The sequence below is a fragment of the Humulus lupulus genome, chromosome 4 (assembly GCF_963169125.1).
Source record: "Humulus lupulus chromosome 4, drHumLupu1.1, whole genome shotgun sequence".
Taxonomy (NCBI): domain Eukaryota; kingdom Viridiplantae; phylum Streptophyta; class Magnoliopsida; order Rosales; family Cannabaceae; genus Humulus; species Humulus lupulus.
In genome coordinates this window covers 52,555,417-52,575,124 of record NC_084796.1, presented here as the reverse complement: position 1 = coordinate 52,575,124, position 19,708 = coordinate 52,555,417, and the positions used below count along the sequence as shown (strand labels likewise).

General features: G+C 33.3%; 1 long non-coding RNA gene across 1 annotated transcript; it reads left to right on the top strand.

Annotated features, from left to right (window-relative positions):
* Window positions 1-66: 66 nt before the first annotated feature.
* LOC133828960 (uncharacterized) lies at window positions 67-310 on the top strand. The gene is made up of 2 exons (XR_009891415.1): window positions 67-131; window positions 198-310. It is a non-coding gene; the product is annotated as an uncharacterized LOC133828960 (long non-coding RNA).
* Window positions 311-19,708: the final 19,398 nt, after the last annotated feature.

Below are 19,708 nucleotides of genomic sequence, written 5' to 3'. Positions count from 1 at the left end.
GTAAATTCGCAAAGATTAACTTGTTTATTGACTAGTTGATTTGATTTTTTTTTCAGTCAATTGAGGTGTTGACCGAATCTCAATATTTCCAGAATGTTATGCGCGTTGGTTTCCGGCTGAGATCAACTTTGGTAAAGTCCTCTTTTATGTTAATACTGTGAATTCTGTTATAATGTCTAATTTTGTCAACTTTTTAGGTGGCTGCTATATTTAGAAAATCATTACGATTGACTCATGAGAGTCGCAAGAGTTTCTCTACAGGAAAGATAACAAATATGATTACCACAGATGCTAATTCACTTCAGGTAAATATGATTCAGATTTGTGTCTTATTTTCCCCTATCCCCTTCATTTTTACCCTTTTTCTAATAGTTTCTTTCTAGTATGTTCTTGTTTCCAGTTATTTTATATTTTCTTATCCTGAGAATAAATTTCTTGTAGTTCAATAACTGGACTGTTTTCTCTTTATTGTTTCCTGCCTCATTATACAGGTGGGGAATTTGGCTGCTCCAGTTGAAGAATGGACAGTTAGTGGGACAGCTTTAACTGCACTAATGGACGTGGAGAGAAGACATGGTACTACTGTAACCTTTATTTATGCATTCAGACAGTAATTATCATCCATCAAAGTTCTCTGCCATCTGTAAATAAAAGTTTGCAAGGATAATTTTGGACAAATATTTGAAAATTTCTGCTCACTGCCCTTTTTGATGTTTCGTTTCTTATTTGAAATTTATGGAAATCTCCTGTCTTTCAGGAAAGTTTAAGCCTGCAATCAAGAAGGCCATGGTGGAGCTTCAAGGTAATATCTTAGAAGCAGACTATTTACTTTGGTATATGGATTAGGTCTTATTTGAACCTTTTTCTTTTTTCATGTGTTTTGTGTCAAAGCAAAGCAATGCTAAGAATTTTATCTCTTGTTCTCATTAGGAACACTGTAAATGGCGATAAGCGATGGTGTTGTACTTACCTTCTTGCTCCTTCTGATCCTTTGTTCGTTGAACTTGGAGCTGCTTTTATTAAACGACAAATCGAAGGTGCATTGATTTTGCCATTGTATAAATAAATTGTGAAATAATCTCACTTTGTGTTAACATTGACTAATTTTTTGCTGGTTTACATTTTGTATGGAATGCTGTAGAATATGGAGATGTGACAGATATATACAATTGGTAATTCTTTGCATTTGCATTTTATTAATGTTCAAATAACTTCACTACTTTAAACATGATTATTTATTTATATATATGTGTGTGTGTGTATATATATATATATAGAGAGAGAGAGATAAACTCAATTATCTTCTCTACTGGCGGAACTATTCTTTCTTTCATTATTACGTTTTCTGAACGTCATTTTAACTTTAATTCATGGTTTACCTTCATAATGTAACTATTAAAAATAATCTATGTGAAAGTCAGATATGATTTGGGGTTTGGGATTTGAATATTGAGGTTGCTCATGGTATTTCATTATGCTTACACTCGCTTAAATTCGTTCTCAATGTAAAGTGGCTAGAAAATCTGTATAAGAAGATATATTGTCATCTGATTATGTTAATTTTTGTATGCACACCCATGTTAACATTATTAATTTATTCGTTAAAAAAAATTGGTGACATACCAAACTAGAAATCTACCAAACCAGAAATCTATGTCTTGTTATAGTCAGTTTGTCCCAAACCAGATGATGCCAATTAACTGAGTTCTGTACTGGACATAAATGCTGATATCCTTGTTTAATTTGGTATTTCTCAGATACAAATTTCTGAGTGTCTAAAGTCTGAATCTGTTTTCCAGTACCAGCATGTTTTGCTTATTATTTATTGAAAAGAAGATGCTATCTTATATGAATTTATTTTTTGGCTTTCTTTTTAATAAAATGTTTTACTTGTTAATACTTAATTGCCCTTTCTTTTGATTCTGTTAATGTTCATGTCATATCAGAGAATTCTGTGTTTAAGTTGGAGATATAGGCACCATTATTACTAGAGAAAATTCTTATTGGGAAAGTTTGATCTTAAAGTTGGATTTTACTTTTATTTATTATTATTATTTTTATAATATGTTTAGTTAATTCTCTCCTTAGGAAAGCTGCTGAGATATTCGTAGATATAGGCGAAGCTGATTCTGCTGCTAGATGTTTTTGTGATTTGGGGGAGTATGAAACCGCAGGTATAACTTTCTAAGTAATTTTACTGCAGTGCTTGATTCTTTAAACTTGTCTTTTTTTGAGTATGAAATGTTATTCCAGTTTTAAAATAAGTCTTGCACTTGATGCATCTCCCTTTTGTACTGTATTCAGAATTAACTTACAGGCATCGAATTCCATAAATTATTGATTCAATTTATCACTGTTCATCATGGCTTAAATTACATGAAGCATTGTTCATTGTGCTTAAATGATTGCAAGTTTCACATAGAGAGACAACTTTTGAACTCATAGTTAGTGATCTAAGGGAATTCATGTGAACAAATCTTTTTTCCTTGTTAGATTGATTGGTTTGCCTGGAAAAACACAGAAGATTTTCTTCTTTTATGTAGCTCATGTTTACACAATCCTTTATAGACTTGGACTGGGGTTGTTTGAAGCAGAATATATCCTGACCTTAGTCCTTGTTCAAGGAAGAGATTTGATTTTTTGTTTTAAAAAAAACAAAACACTAACAAATAAAATAAAAAGACAGACTAGCAAACTAATCACATAATGCTTACAGAGTTCAATACTTAGTTCTACTATGATTTTACCTAATTTTTATAACTATCATGACACAGGTAGTGTATATTTGAAAAGTTGTGGCGAGTCTGAGCTACAAAGAGCTGGAGAATGCTTCACTCTTGTAGGTTGTTATGAGCGTGCAGCTGATGCCTATGCTAGAGGAAATTTTTTCTCCAAGTGTCTAAATATATGCACCAAAGGGAAGTTATTTAGCATGGGTTTGACGTACATAGAGCACTGGAAACAACATGCTAAGAAAGAGGGTGATATAAACACTAAGGCTGAATAGATAGAAAAAATTGAACAGGAGCTTTGGAAGGGATATGCTCTCAATTGCTATGTGCTCAAAGATACTAAATCCATGATGAATTGTCTCAAATCATTGAAATCAATGGATTTAGTTCGTAACTTTTTGAGGCCATTAGGTTGCTTTGATGAACTTATGTTGTTGGAAGAACAATCAGGAAATTATATGGAGGCTGCAGAAATTGCAAAGCTGAAAGGAGATGTACTTTCTGTAATAGATCTTCTTGAGAAGGCTGAGAAGTATAAAGAAGCAGCAACTCTTATTATTTCCTATGTTCTTGCCAACTCACTCTGGTCATCTAGTAAAAATGGCTGGTTTACTTTTGTGTATCTTGTAATGTTTCTATTTTTCATTTTTGAAGTAAAAATTGTTCAAGATTATAAAACTTTATTATGTTATGCTTTCAAACTTAAGTTAGAACTAAGATCTTATGAAGTAGACACATTCATGGTTTGAATTAGTTATTGTTTAATGTAATACTTATGGTTTATCAATCTATTGAGAATTACATTTTATGATTAATTTTGAATTTTTTTTTATCAAAATACAATAATGAAAATCTTTTAATTAAAAAAAAAACCATATATGTATACTTATCAAAATAAAATTTAAAATTTTATTACTATATGTTATGATTTAAAAATATATTATAAGCGTAAAAAATTGTTATGATTTATATAATATAACAAACTAAAAATGTTATCAAAATAATCAAATGTAACAGTTGAAAAGTGTTATGAAAAAAGTACAAGATTAAACTTCAAATTTATAACCAAAAACTCTATCTAAATGTTATTATTTGAATATTATAGCACCTAAAAATGTGTTATTGAATAGTTTAAGATAACACCGAATATAACATTCAAAAACTGTTATAGAAAAGACTGGTCTTTTAATAACAGGGGCTATGTTAGCATTTTCAGAAGTGCTATCAATAGTCCCGGATAGCAGTTTTTAAGTGTTATGAATACTATTTTTTCTTGTAGTGTCACATCCTCAAAGACTTGAGTTACAAGGAATGACCGGCTAGCATCCTAGACAGAAGGATGAAAGAATTACAGTCTAAGAGTTTTCCGATAGTCAAGGTCCTATGGAGTAATATTTCTGAATGGGAGGCAACGTGGGAGTTGGAGGAAGACATGTTAACCCGGTATCCGAAATTGTTTGATAAGTAAATTTTGGGGACGAAATTCTTTTTAGTGGGGGAGAATTGTAGAGACCCAGAATATTTACTTAACTAGCTAGATTTTAGTAGTAGTAGTAGTAGTTAGTATTAGTTTGTAGTATGTTAGATTCTGTGGATTTTTATTCAAGTTGGGACTTAGTTGAAAACTCTTAGCAATAGTTATGAATTTTATAAGTTTAACCTATAGTTTAAGAATATTAATTATAACATAAGGTTTGATTAATATTGTTGGTCCTAGGTGTATTATATATTATAACCTAATGTTTAGATGAAGCAAATAAGAATATGACACTTGTCATAAGCATGATTATTAGGGAATTAGAGTTTTTTATTTTATGGTTAGTTAAGATAATTGTGGATTAGGTTGTTATTTAGATAATTAAATAGATTTTCTCGTAACTTTAGGGTAGTGTAACTTCCGACCTATTTTTGACCCAGTTATATTATGAATTTCGAAAAATAGTATTTCCAAAAAGTTGTAGATAATGGAATTATCTTTCTAACGGTATAAAGATGGTCTATATCGGATTCATACAGCTCCAGTTATGTTGATTTTTCTATAGGTGAGTTTAGAGTTACGATATTGAGGAAGTTAGAAGTTAGGATTCTTTTTTATTTTTTTTTAAGTTTTAAAACAATCTTTGACTCCTTAGACTTCCCTCTGAATGATTTGACCGAGACCTAATCCTTTGACTGAAGAATATTCAAATATTTGCAATTAAATTCATTATTTGTGTTCAAAGCCAAAAAAAAATCTTTATTCCTAGAACTCTATAAATACGACTTAGAACGCAGCCCTTCCATTCACTCTTCAGCTGTGATCAGACTCCAAGGTGCTAGTACTACCATAGAGTGATAAACACTTGGGTTGGGAAAAAGCTTTGTCATTCTTAAGCTTTATAAAATACTTGGGAAGTGAGGTTTAGTGTATTTCGCTATTGGAGTTAGATCAATCCATAAGGTCAACTAAGGTACTCTTATTCTTTAAGTTCAATCCTTTAAAACTGTTTAGTTTTCTTAGTTTCTTTTTTTCATATCTTAACTTTTATTATTGGTTCTTGATTAGGTTCTTGAAACTTAAGTTCTTTATTGGTAAGTTGCTTCTTGATGGTTTAGTTCCACATTCATTATTTATTCTTTAGAAATACTCACCATTTGTATTGTTGGTTTTAGGAGTGTTCCAAATCCCGTGTGTTGAGGATGAATGGAATGGATGGGCTCCGTGTCGATCGAGGATGACATTTATTTTAGTCTTTTGAAATATGTCTCTTTTGTAATTCCGCTTTCAAATTTTTTTGAACTTGTTTTTAAAGCTATGTTTTATGTTTTGTAAACAATGGGATCTCATACCATATCACATTTTATTTTACATTTTTAAAAAAGACATGCTATTTCTTATATTTTGGGTTTTCAATAAATGCATGTTATTTCTTATATTTGTATCGAAATAGTAGCTATGTCTAGTATTTTTAATGGTCCAAGGTCTTAGAAATTGTTGGGTCATTACAACTAGATCCCTAGTTCCTGTTACCCACCATAGAAAAACTGACATCCTAAACTGGGTAGCCGATCTGATAACCACCACAAGGAGGAGCCTCATAACACTTCCTGTATACAAATGCTATGTCCTTACAACCGCAAGTGAGTGGACACCTGATCTACCTATGATGACACAGAGACTAGGTCGTGAAACAATAACATGCGCAAATCATGATCACTATGGCTCTCATCAGTACAAAAAAATGTAGGTAAACATGGAAAGAAATAAACATATTCCCTTTATATTTTAGAAAATTAGGCAGCATAATGACCGCGTTTGAATAAAACTCAAAAATCATAACCTGCTTAAACAAGTGAACAAAAATGTATTTGACACTCAGTGCCCTCAGAACAGATCAGAAAACATGCATATTAAGTTTTCTATTTTTCAAAAATTTTACAAATATCAAAATTGGAATATGTTTAATGCAATTCAATACGAGTAAAATAAGTCCAATAGTCAAGTTAAGTCCCTACCTCCTTAGAATTTTCAATCTGAGTCCAAAGCGACCCTCGTAAGCTTAACGATGATCCTAGAGTGATTTAGTTCAACTTTAATATCACATTTTTCCTACGTGCATCAAATGAGCAAACGATTGTCATCATTTCATTCCTTATTCACAATCTTGTCCAATGACATATAATATGACCATATTTAAAATTTCAAGTTCTGGAACCTCACCCAAGTAGTGCACAGTAGCAATTGGTGGCGGTAGTGAGCGATGTATCGGAAATGTTGACAAATGTAGGCGTGACATAAATCAAAATGGACATCTCGATGAGTACATCACAGAAGTACAACTCATTCGCCCAAATGATCCTCGATGTCGCCGGAAAATGCTTCCAAAAGGGCAGAGATACCCAAAATCTCGCTGGAGAAAAATGGCGAGTTGACCGGAATGACTTAGTGGGTGATGTTCCTCTCGTAACTCTGATTCCAACAGTGCCACACACTCACCGAACGGTGGTCGGAGTTCACCTCAAAGTTTCGACGTCAAAGCTTCGTAGTGCCCATACGAGTGTGTCCCTGCTCCGATTGCCACCAAACTTTGGGTTTGCTGTCGCCATTGGTAGGGGAAGCTACAAAGGTGGCGTGTGTCAAAAAATGTGGTCGACGGTGGTGGGGTCTGGTGGCTGCCGTGACTTGCCGAATAGAAAAGAAGAAGAAGAAGAAGAAAGAAAGAAAGAAGAAGGAAAAAGAAAAGAAAGAGGAAGGGGAGGATGGAGTCGGGGAGAGAGAGGGCAAAAATAGAGTCATTTGACTCTTTTGACTCAGATGGGTCCCACCCACTTAAAAAAAAAAAAAAAAAAAATTCTGAGTCTTTACATGACCTATGGTCAACATTGTGACATTGATTAGATTCGATACCAACAATACTTATTTATCTATCAATAATCAATATCGGTTTTAGTTCGATGTAAACAAATACATCTGATCTTATCTAATTGGTCAATGTCTTGGACAAGACATCACACCCCGAATGTGTAAGTAGATCATATAATAGATTACCTAATTAGTGAAAATCTAATGCACTGATTTAATCTTATGACTCGTTCTTTTAAACATATAATTACAACTATAATCCATTGTGATCTAGTCACTATAATTGCAACCATCCATATGTTCGGGATTTTATGAATGTATGTATTAATTGAATAAACATGTAATAAAATAGGCGAAAATGTGATTGAATAAACAAAATGATTTATACTTCTTTTATTGATAAGAAAAATGTGCACAGCAAGAAAAAGACTCTATAGAGACGACATCTATTGCGATGACTACAAAGTCGTCATTGTATGTAGAAAAAATCCACAAAAAATCATTTTTTTAATTTATTTAAAAAATAAGCTACAACGACGACATGTCGTCGCTGTAGGGTATCAGGAATTTGGAGGGAACACGAGGCGGGAAGTGACACTTGGGAAATATGTTTGTCTATAGCGACGACCTGTCATCACTGTAGGATGGTCAGGAAACTCAATCGCCCCGAGTTGGTTGCCTATTTGCACCTCCAATAGCGACGACATGTCATCGCTATAGAGTCCAATTTAATCCACAGATCAGTTATTTTGTACTCTACAGCAACGACATATCGTCACAATAGGACCCAAAATAAAACGTGGGAACGTGAACTGATAAAAAATTTAAGTCAAATTTCAATGCCTATAGCGACAACATGTCGTTGCTGTAGAGTACAAAATAGTACACGAGAGTATTCGTGGTGTCGTCACTGTAGGGTCTCATCGTTTGAGTTAAATGGTGTGTTTGATATCAGCGACGACGTTCTTATTTCCTATATGTCGTCGCTATAGGATCATGGCATAAATCCTTCAACCCGAGCCTTCTTCTTCAGTTTTTTTCTCTTTTCTCTCTGCAAAACCAGAGAAAATACGCTGCCCATTCGCGTTCCCACACCGTTCCAACGCCCCAAGTCCGATTTGGGGCCATTTCTTCCAAGTTTAGGTAATCTAAACCCAATTTCTATATATTTTAGCATTTAAAATGAATTTTTTGTTAATATATTTATGTATTTAGTATTTGGTAGAAATGTGTTTTTGAAATATTTTTTATTTTTATTTTAGGTTGGAGTAGTGGAGCATCATCCTTAGCCACAGACGCGTTTGGATAACCCCCGAGCCTTGGGTATTGTTTTTATTTTTTATATTTTTGTTTTTGATTAATGTTTAAATTATGTTTTTAAGTGTGTGATTGGTTTGTTTATATAGTGTTGAATTTTTTTTTCACTTTAGATTTGAATATCTTAGACAATGTTAAATATGTTAACTTAATTAAATGTTATTATATATGTTAATTGTGTAATTGATTAATATGTTAATTGTGTATTATTGATAATATTGATTATGTTAATGTAATTAAATGTTAAAATGTTAGTTGTGTAATTTGTTATTTTAGATATATAGTGTTGAATATGTTATTTTAATTTAATTAAATATTATGTTAGATATTAGTTGAATATGTTTATTTATATAAATGTGAATTGTATTTCAAAATTGTATGGTAGGTTATATTATTATAATTAGATGTTTATAATTCGTATATGTATGTTATGGGACTGGTTTTGTAATTTTTATGCAGATTTTAAATTTTAAGATAGGTTAGAGTACAGCTATTATGCTGCCGAAATTTTAGTAGATTTAGAAATATTAAACATTACAAAATAATATTAAAGTTAGTGTGATTAAATTTTTTTATTAATTTAAATCAACTAATAAAAATTTATAAAAAAAAACATAAATTGAAAATTAAAAAATTAATTTTACAATTATAAAACTTTATTGTTATTTTTGAAAAAATAAAAAGTGAAAATTAAAATAAGAATTTGATAATTACCAAAGAAATTAATAACAATCATTGATAAATTTATAATTAAATATTTCTATATATAATGAAACTTTATGATACATTCATAAAATTTGATAATATATATTCATAAAATTATAAAGTGAAAATTAAAATAATAATTTTACAATTATAAAACTCTATTGTTATTTTTAAAAATAAAAAAGTGGAAATTAATAATAATCATTAATAGTAAGTTTATAAATTTATAATTAAATATTTGTATATTTAATTAATTTTATAATAAATTATTAAATTTTATAATATACATTCATAAAATTTAATAGTTTATTCATAAGATTCAATAAGATTTCACAATTTACTTGAAAAAATTAGTGTTTTGGTGATAAAAAAAGTTATTAGCAAATAAATGTAGTTTTTTATGATTATGACATTGTGATAATTGTTAGAGAATATATTTATACTCAATAGAAATATGGAAAAACCAAAATACAACTCTATGTAAAAATACAATAGATAAGATAATATTGATTAAAGAAATATTACAACTCAATTGCTCAAAATACAAGTAAATATAAAGATGTAGAAGAAGAAGATTACAAACTCAAAACAATATAAATACAAGTAAATAAGATCAACAAGGTCAAAAGAATGAAAATAAAACTAATAAAAAGAACAAACTCTCGCACAACCAAAGTGTAGATTAGTGAGGATCCCCAACTTGAACAAGGTTCAAAACCTTTGTCCAAAAGCTCATTTCCCCCTATTCTCTAAGGACTAAGGGATCTCCCTAGGAAATAGCTCTCTGGAATTATCAAGCCTCTATGGTGTATTTTCCAGCCAAGTGCTCTGTGGATGGAAAATGGTGTATCTTACAAGTGAGCATTAGGCTCCTATTTATAGAGTTTGAGATACCCTTTGAATTTCAAATTCCACCAACCCCCATGGTTGTTACCAATGTTTAATTGGATGTTTATGGAATTAAATTGGAGATTTGGGAGTTATTTGGGATGTTAGAACCGTTCAAATTGGAAAAAACTAAAAAATCAAATTGCTTGTCTGCCTCACTTGCCGTGGCCAGGATTATCAGTGGTCGCGGCCATTGGCCTCTGTCCCCCAGGCCGTGGCCAGGGAATGTCAGTGGCCGCGGCCACAGGCTATTTTCAGCACAACAAGGTCATTTTTCCAAAACGTTCTAAAACGTCTCATATCCTTTCCCACATGATTTTGTAGCCTCCAAACACCTACTGGGAGTTAAAAATATGTCTCCAACAGCCATATTACATCATGGCTTTGTGAAATCCAATCTCAAATGTGTAACATATAATATACACATTATTGGGTAATATTTGAGAGTTACAAATTTGTAACTTATTTTGTAACTCCAAAATATGTCATATTTGGGCACACACATGTGTCCAATTTTGTGACTCTCAATAATATGTTACAAGGTGTGACAAATCACATTTTGTCACATTATTTAATCTAACATTATATTATATGAAATAATATAACATTCTCCCACTAGATTAAAGAATCACTTTTGTAACACTTATTTAATCAATCAAACATTATATTAAAATATTATAATAATTTATTTTCCACTTGAATTAGTTATGATAACTAATAGACGACGTAACTTTGATGAGTTTTGGAATGGTCTTCAAGAATTTATACAAATGGCCAAGAATCATGTGAATGCTTCAGGAGAAGTCAGATGCCCATCCGTTCAATGTTTCAATATGTTGAATCAGAAACTAGATGTGGTGGAGGCTTACATACACAGATATGGGTTTCTGCAGTGATACGTGAAGTGGACCTTCCACGGTGAAGTTGATATGCCTCCAGTAGTGGACGACGGGCTCTAATGACTGATGAGATGATTGACATCATCAATGATATTTTTGGTGAACAAGACACTAACGAAGAAGGCGTAAATGAAAGAATTTCAGCTGGTGGTGGCAATAGTGCAGAAAATCAATTTGATGACCTATTTCAAGAGGTTGAAGCTGAATTATACCTTGGTTGTACTTGGTTGTCTTCCTTGAACTTCTTGGTGAAGATGATGCACATGAAGGTTAAGAATAAATGGACAAATAGCTCCTTTGATGAACTTTTGAAGTTTATGAAATTTTCATTCCTAAAGGAGAATAAGATTCCAGCTTCATTCTATGAGTGTAAGAAAAAATGAGGAAGTTCGGTTATGTTATCAATCAATTCTTGCTTGCAAGTATGACTATTGTTTGTTCTGGAAGGAGAATTCCCAAAAACAGAGTTGTCCTGTAAGTGGTGAGAGTCGAAGGGTTGACAAAGACACAAAGGGGAAAAAAGTCACCCACAAAGTGTTGCGGTACTTCCCTTTGACTCCTAGGCTGAAGCGTCTTTTTGGTTCAAGGCATACAGCAAATGATATGACCTAGCATAGTACGGGACAGTCGAAAGAAGATGGTGTAATGCACCATCCTATTGATGGGGTTGCTTGGAAACAATTTGATTCCAGATATCCTGATTTTTCCAAAGAACCCAGAGATGTTCGATTGGGTTTGGTTGCTGATGGTTTTAATCCATTTGGTAACATGAGTCTATCTTACAACATGTGGCTGGTAATATTCGGCACGTACAATATGCCTCCTTGGTTGTGCATGAAAGAGTCATCATTCATGCTGACCTTATTGATTCCCAGTCCGAAATCACCTGGGAAGGACATGGATGTCTTTTCGAGGCCCGTGGTAGACGAATTGAAGAAGTTGTGGGATGAAGGACTTCAAACCAGAGACGCTGCAACAAATAGTGTATTCAGAATGTGTGCAGCACTATTATGGACTATCAATAACTTTCCAGCTCGTAGTAGTTTTTCTGGTTGGAGTGGCCAAGGATATATGGCATGTCCTTCATGCAACGAAGACACTCCTTCATGTCGGGTAATGGGGAAGACGGCTTATGTTGGTCATAGAAGATTCTTATCGTGTCCATTTCGAGGGTGTGAAAAGAAAGAGAGATCCAAAAGAGTTTAATTGGAGTAAAAATAGTATTTTCTTTGAACTTGATTACTGGTCTGAACTTGAACTGAAGCATAATTTAGATGTGATGCATGTATAGAAAAATGTTTGTGAAAGTTTACTCGGTACTTTTCTTATGAATGAGAAATCTAAAGACACCACCAACGCACGAGTAGATTTGAAGAATTGGGGTATCCGAGAAGAGTTGCACCTCAATAAATATGGTACGAAATGGATCGAACCACATCCTACGTACTCTTTCACACTAGATGACAGAAGGTTTTTTTGTCAGTTTGTAAAAGGAGTTAGACTTCCTGATGGCTTCAGTTCAAATTTCTCTAAGAAGGTAACTGACAATGATGGCAACATTGTTGGGTTGAAATCCCATGACTATCACATTCTTATGCAACGTCTGTTGCTGGTAGGAGTTCGAGGCTACTTGGATAAGTCAATTTTGAAGACAATCATTGAGCTTTGCAATTTCTTTAAGCAAATTTGTGCTCGTACAGTGGTTGTTAAGGACATGGAGAATGCAGAAGATCAAGTGATACAAATTTTGTGCAAGTTGGAGTTAATTTTTCCTCCAGCCTTTTTTGACATAATGATTCATTTAATTCTTCATTTACCATAAGAAGCTATCCTCGGAGGACCAGTTTACATGAGGTGGATGTATCCATTTGAGCGATATATGAAGAAGTTGAAAAATTATGTCAGGATTAAGGCGCGCCCTGAAGGTTCTATAGCGAAGGGTTATGTTGCCAATGAAGCTTTGACTTTTTGTTCGTAATATCTTCAAGGCATATAGACTAAATTTAATCATCCGGAAAGAAATATGGATATTGTTATTCCTAAAAGACAGTTGTCAATTTTTGAATCACAATGTCGTCCAAGTAGCAAAAAGAAAATCATATCATCGAAAAGAAGTGGAGTGGTTTGTACTCAACAATTGCCCTAAAATTCAACCATATATGGAGTAAGTAGTTCAACACATATATGAATTCATTAAATTTAATTCATGACAAACTGTTATCTTACCTTAATTGTGCTATATAGTGAATGCCTTCGAGAAAATTCAAACATAAATCTTCAAAAAGATTTCCCTATCTGGTTTAAATTGAAGGTAAATTATCAAAACTGTAGAATTATTACAAAAATTTTATCGATTAATACTCATCTCATTGTGTTTTTTTTTTTGTGTCATAATCTATAGATGGGTCATTTGCGGTAAGTACAGTCAACTGAGTGTACTGATGAATTATTTGCTTTAGCAAACGGGTCCAATCAGAATGCATACTCCTACATGGCTTGCATTGTTAACAGTGTGAAGATTTTGGTCCATAGTCGTGACGAAGGACGTACCACTCAAAATAGTGGAGTTTCAGTGCCAGGAACCGATGGTTTCACTTTCTATGGCCAACTTGAGGAGATTGTAGAGTTATGGTATTCCCGTGGATACTCAGTAGTATTGTTTCGATGCAAATGGTTCAACACCAATGCAAGAAAGGTTGAAATGTGACTCAGAATAACATAACTAGTATCATGATTAATTCTGAATTGTAGAAGAATGATTAGTTTATTCTCGCCACTCAAGCAAAACAAGTTTTCGACTTGGAAGATCCTTTAAGAAACAAAAATTGGAAGGTAGCAGAAGAAGCCAATCATCAAAAGATCTGGGATCATCCAAGTATCGATGATGATAACAAGGTTGATGTCGTGCATGATAGCACTTCATCAAATTTTGTACTCGCTGTGGAATTAGGAGAGTTGGAGATTATGCATTTGGATCGACCTGGTCACACCAGCATAATTGGGGAAACGTCTCGATCTATTCCGGATGTGGATGATGATTTCATCAATGATGATGATGATGTCGAAATTAGTGAAGATGATTTAGAAAGCATAGATGATGATGTAGGAATCGACATTGATGAGGAATAATATTTTCTTATGCATATTCATATTTGTATGTTTAATGTGTATGTTTTAATTTCAAGACTTTTCAATCAATATATGACTTTTCTCAACAATGTTTGTTCTTCAATAGTTTCAACTACATTACCGAAATTATTTAAGTTATGTAATTAACCTCCAACTATAACTGAATTTAAGTTAATAATTATTTAAACTGCAAAGATATGTCTGCTACTCTTGCTCATTCTCATGGCGGTGATGGAGCGGATCCTCCTTCTCCTCCAGATCCCACGCGAGTTCCTACTTCCTGTGAGACAAGTAATATACTATAATTAGTCTATCTTTTATCAATAAATGACAAATTGTTATTATTTTATTCAATTTAATTGTATTGTTTAATTAACATATGCAGCGGCTACCGCAAAAAGAAGAGGTCGGTCTCAATCCAAAAATTGCAGCAGCTCGTCAACGACAATAAAGGTATGTTGGCTCTACATTTTGATCTGAAGGATGGAACCTACAAAGCAGTTGGTGATTTCAGGACTTTGTTCACGAGACTTATTGGCAACCTTATTGGTCACCATGTCCCGTTATATTATGACTCGTGGCAGAGTGTTTCGGATGAGCACAAGATTGGATTGATGCAAAAGCTTGAGGTAAATTTATCTACTTATTAATATGTAAAAAAAATTATAATTAAAAAAACTTACCAATTTTTTGAAGGAATTTTTCATTCTTCCCCGAGCTCTCCCTGAGTGGCGACTGATAGAGACTGGGATTGAGCGAGAGTTTCAGAATTGCTACAAGGATAGAAAAGGTCGCAAGAAAAGACACTTCGATGAACATGGAAGGTATGATGATATCGGGACAGCCAAAAAGAATCCACCGGAGGACATTGACAATGAGAGTTGGCAGAAGTTGGTTGACATTTTTACCACTCCACAGTTCATGGCACGCTCAAAGGCAAATGTTGCCAACAGAGCAAAACAGAAGTATCCAAGTCTCCATGGATCAACTTCTTATGCTTCTACTCGATTTAAGAAGGTAAATAAAAATATATAGATAATTTAAAATATTTTAAGTTATCGTAATAATAATTTCAATATTTTACTGAGATTTCGTTAAATTTTGTTTTCTAAAGATGAATCTTCAAACTAAGAAACTGGCCAGCATTATCGATACGTTCCATGCAATGCACAATCATCTGACATGTGGATGGGTGAACACTAATGCTAAGGATGCATATGTAAATAACTTTCTAAGTTTTGTATATATGTATATTATTCAATTATATTATGTATTAATTGTCTTGTTTCTAAACTGCAGGATGCCTTACAGCAAGAAGTCCAGACACAATCCCAATCTCAATGTAAATCTGAATCTGAAGCAGGAAGTGCCACTGTCAATGAGACACAAGTCGTCTCAAAGGTACTTGGTCAACATCGTGGCCACAACAGAGGTATTGGATGGAAATTGAAGGGCACTAGTACCTTTGCCTTAAGCGCCACCGGATCCTCTTCACAATCAGAGGCATCACCGTTTCCATCCACCATAGTTGGCCCTCCAACAATACCACCTGAGGCTTTCCAGTCCATGATTCAACACTTCAGCCAAGCTGTTGCGAAAATTTAAAGCTACGCAAGTATACATAATCGCTTTTGTAGTTTATTTCGATAAGACCGATATCGTTCCCACGGAGACTGATTATCAAGTACCAATAGCCTATTTTATTTTCTATTTGGTAATCAAAATTGGAATTTTTAAAGCTAAAAATAATAAATAACAAAATTGAATGAAGAACAACAAAAAATAATAATCTTGCAGTAAACTTGATTCAAATATATATATATGATAAATTAGGGGTTTTAATCTCCTCTACTATCCACTTTATTATTCATTAATACAATCACAAAAATAATTCTTCTCATTAAGATGAAAGACATGCAAAAGTGTTAAATATTCAGGTTAAGAAATATAAAAGTCGACCTAATGCAAACTCTCTATATTTCTATGAGAAATTTAAACAATAAGAAGCAATGAACTCAGCCCTATATCACATAGACCAATTTGATACTCCGTTCTAAATTAAAATCTATGTCTATTCAATTTTAGCATATCCAAATCTCACTTCTCAGATTTTGATTCAAATTCATAAATAGCATGTAAATGGTGCGCAATCAATCACATACACAATAAAAACAAATTGAATAGACCTTAGATGAAGAAGAAATAGAAAACTTGCATAAATTCATAATAAAGCCTCAAGTGATTCAATTAAAAAGCCTAAATAGAATTAACTCATGTTTATCACTAAGAAATCCATAAACATGAAATTAACATAAACTAAAAGTAAAAAGAGAAGAAAAGAACTCTAAATGATAAATCCAATCTTCCTCCAAAGCACTCCTAAAACTCTTCTCCCAGTCTAGATCTGCAAAAGTGCCTCATTTCCTCTCCTTAATCGTAATTTAAACGTAAATAGCATTTTTTTCAACATGAATTGGCCAAAACACCCTTCATTAAAAATCTGCGTTTTTCATATTAGTTGATATTTTACCAATTAGTTCTCAAATTTAGATTCAATAAGTTCCGATGATGTGAGTTGTGAGTTTAGAGAAAGATCAAGAAAGATATTAGGGAGCGATAAAATGAATAGTGGCCCTATACGCTATTAAATGTCTCAAAGAAGCCACTAGCATTCCAATTAGTGGATATTTTTCCAATTAGTTCTCAAATTAGATTCAATAAATTCTGAGGTAGTGAGTTGTGAGTTTAACGAGAGATAAAGAAAGATATTAGGGAGAGAAAAAATGAATCGTCGCCCTATACAATCTCCCAAAGAAGCCCCTAGTATTCCTATAGTGTATACTTCACAAATTTTCTTTCAAATTTGATTCAGTAAATCACGAGGTAGTGATTGGTGGGTTAAACGAGAAAAAAAGAAAGCTATTAGGGAGAGATAAAAGGAACGGTGGTCGTATAAATTGTAAAATATCTAAAAGAAGCACCTAGCATTCAAATTAGTGGTGTAATGACCCAGCTAATTCTAGGACTTTGGACCATTAAAACTACTATACATAGACACTACTTTCTCGAAAACATACATAAGAAACATTCACAAACTTTATTAAAAACTCTAAGTAAATATTGAAATACATAAATTTAGGGTATGGGATCCCATTATTTGCAAAATAAAACATAACTTAAACTTAATTAAAACTGTTTACAAAACCAAGTGTGGAAAATACATAGAAACATAATTAAAAAGACTGAAAATAACGTCGTCCTCGAATTGTTCACGCAGTCCACCGAATCCATTCTTCCTCAATACACAACCCCAAGCTGCCAAGAATCCTTCTGCCGCCATAACTATTTTCCTGCATACATAAAAATAAAGGAATGAGCCTAATGCCCAGCAAGGAAAATCTACTAATAACATAAAACATAAACATAAACATATACTATAACGTATGTCATATACTTCAACAATGGCCATTATACTACTTGGGGCTTCTTAACTAAACAATTCATATCCCAATAGATTTGTGGGCTTGCTAGCCAAGCAAGTCATATGCCCATAAATTATTGGGGCTTGTTAGCTATACAAGTCATATGCCCATGGTCTATCAACATACATAATATAACATTACATAACATAACATAACATAACATAACATAACATAACATAACATAACATAACATAACATAACATATAAACATATAAAATTCTATCCTATTTTCCTTACCAAAACCGGGATATGAGAACAAGGACGGGATTTGGAACACTCCTAATACCAACAATAAGAAGGTGAGTATTTCTAAAAGAAAGAAATGATAAAGAAATGAACTAAACTGCCGAGAAGAAGAGCTTACCGAAAGGAAACCTTAAGTTTAAAGACCTTAAATACCTAACCAAGAATTGAAAACAATGAGTTAGGATCTGAATGAAAATTAAAGAAAACTAAAGAATTAAAATGAAATGAACTTAAGATTAGGAATACCTTTGAATGTACTAGAACCGAACTACACCTTGATATAGAAAAACACACTATTTATCTTACTTCCCATTTGTTTATGAAGCTTAAAATGATAAAGCTTATAACCCAACCCAAGTGTTTATCACTCCAAAGTAAACCTAGCAGCTTGAAGGCTCTTAACACAACTTAAAGAATGAGAGAAATGGTTGGGTACTAGGTCCTATTTATAGAGTTAAAGGAGTGAAAAGATCTTCTTTTAGCTTGAATAAAAATAATGAATATTACTTGAAAAACATTTTAATATTCATTCAGTAGAGGCTTAAGACTCGATCAAAACTTTTAGAGGCTGGTCAAGAGGTTAAGTGTTGAATTGAGCTTGGTTTCAAAATCATTTGAAAACATAGCCCTAGGGCCGATATATCGCCCATTGTAGGCGATATATCGCCTGGGCTTATGCCCCGAGTGTTCGTCGATGCGTTTGTGCGAAGGTCACGTGTTTTTCGTATTCCCCATGTGGCGGTATATCACCCCTATATCTGCGATATATCAGCATACGCTGAAATATTATACACGTAATTGCACTTTTTAAGCTTAATTTGAATTGGGTAAACAACTTTGACTTAGTCATAATACATTTTTAAAGTTGCTGGCAGGTCCTAGGGTTTTTAAATATTTCTCTTATAAAACTATTCATCAAAAATACTTAATTCCATAATAAACATGCACACGACAAGTGTCATGATCTTATTAGTTCTATCTAAACCTTATAGTATAATAAATAACATCTTTATAATCAGCTATATTAATCAAATCTATAAGTGTTGCTATGAGTGTTCAACTAAGTGCCACCTTGAACCAAAATCCACAGTAATAAACATCCTATAACTACTACTAGCTATTACTACTACTACTATCTAACTAGCTAAGTAAAGTTCTGGGACTCTACAATTCTCCACTACGAAAAAGAATTTCGTCCCCGAAATTTACTTACCAAAAAATTCATGATACCGGGCTTGCATGTCCTCCCCCAACTCCCACGTTGCCTCCCGTTCAGAACTATTACTCCATAGGACTTTGACTATTGGAATACTCTTGGGCCATAACTACTTTATCCCTCTATCTAAGATGCTAACTGATCATTCCTCGTAACTCAAGTCTTTCTGGAGTGCTATCGTATCGTACTGGAGGACGTGAGATGGGTCTGACACATATTTACGCAGCATCAAGATGTGGAACACATTATGGCTATCTACTAAAGTTGGCGGTAGGGCTAATCTATATGCAATTGCTCCCACTTTGTCCAATATCTCAAAAGGACCTAGAAACCAGGGACTAAGCTTGCCTTTCTTCCCAAACCGCTTCACACCTTTCATAAGAGATATCTTTAGGAAGACTTGATCTCCAACTTTGAATTCCACATCACCCCGCTTGGCATCCGCATAGCTTTTCTGACGGCTTTGAGCAGCAAGCATACGCTTTCTAATCAGCACTACTGCTTCTTGAGCTTTTCTAACAGCTTTGGGACCTAGAAGCTGCCTTTCTCCTACCTCGTTCCAATGTAATGGAGATCGACACGTTCTTCCATAAAGTAACTCATAAGGTGCCATCCCGATTGTTGACTGGTAGCTATTGTTGTAGGAGAACTCTATCAACGGCAAGTACTTACTCCATGATCCTCCGAAATCAAGTACATAAGCGCGCAACATATCTTCTAAAATCTATATGGTGCGCTCAGACTGACCATCT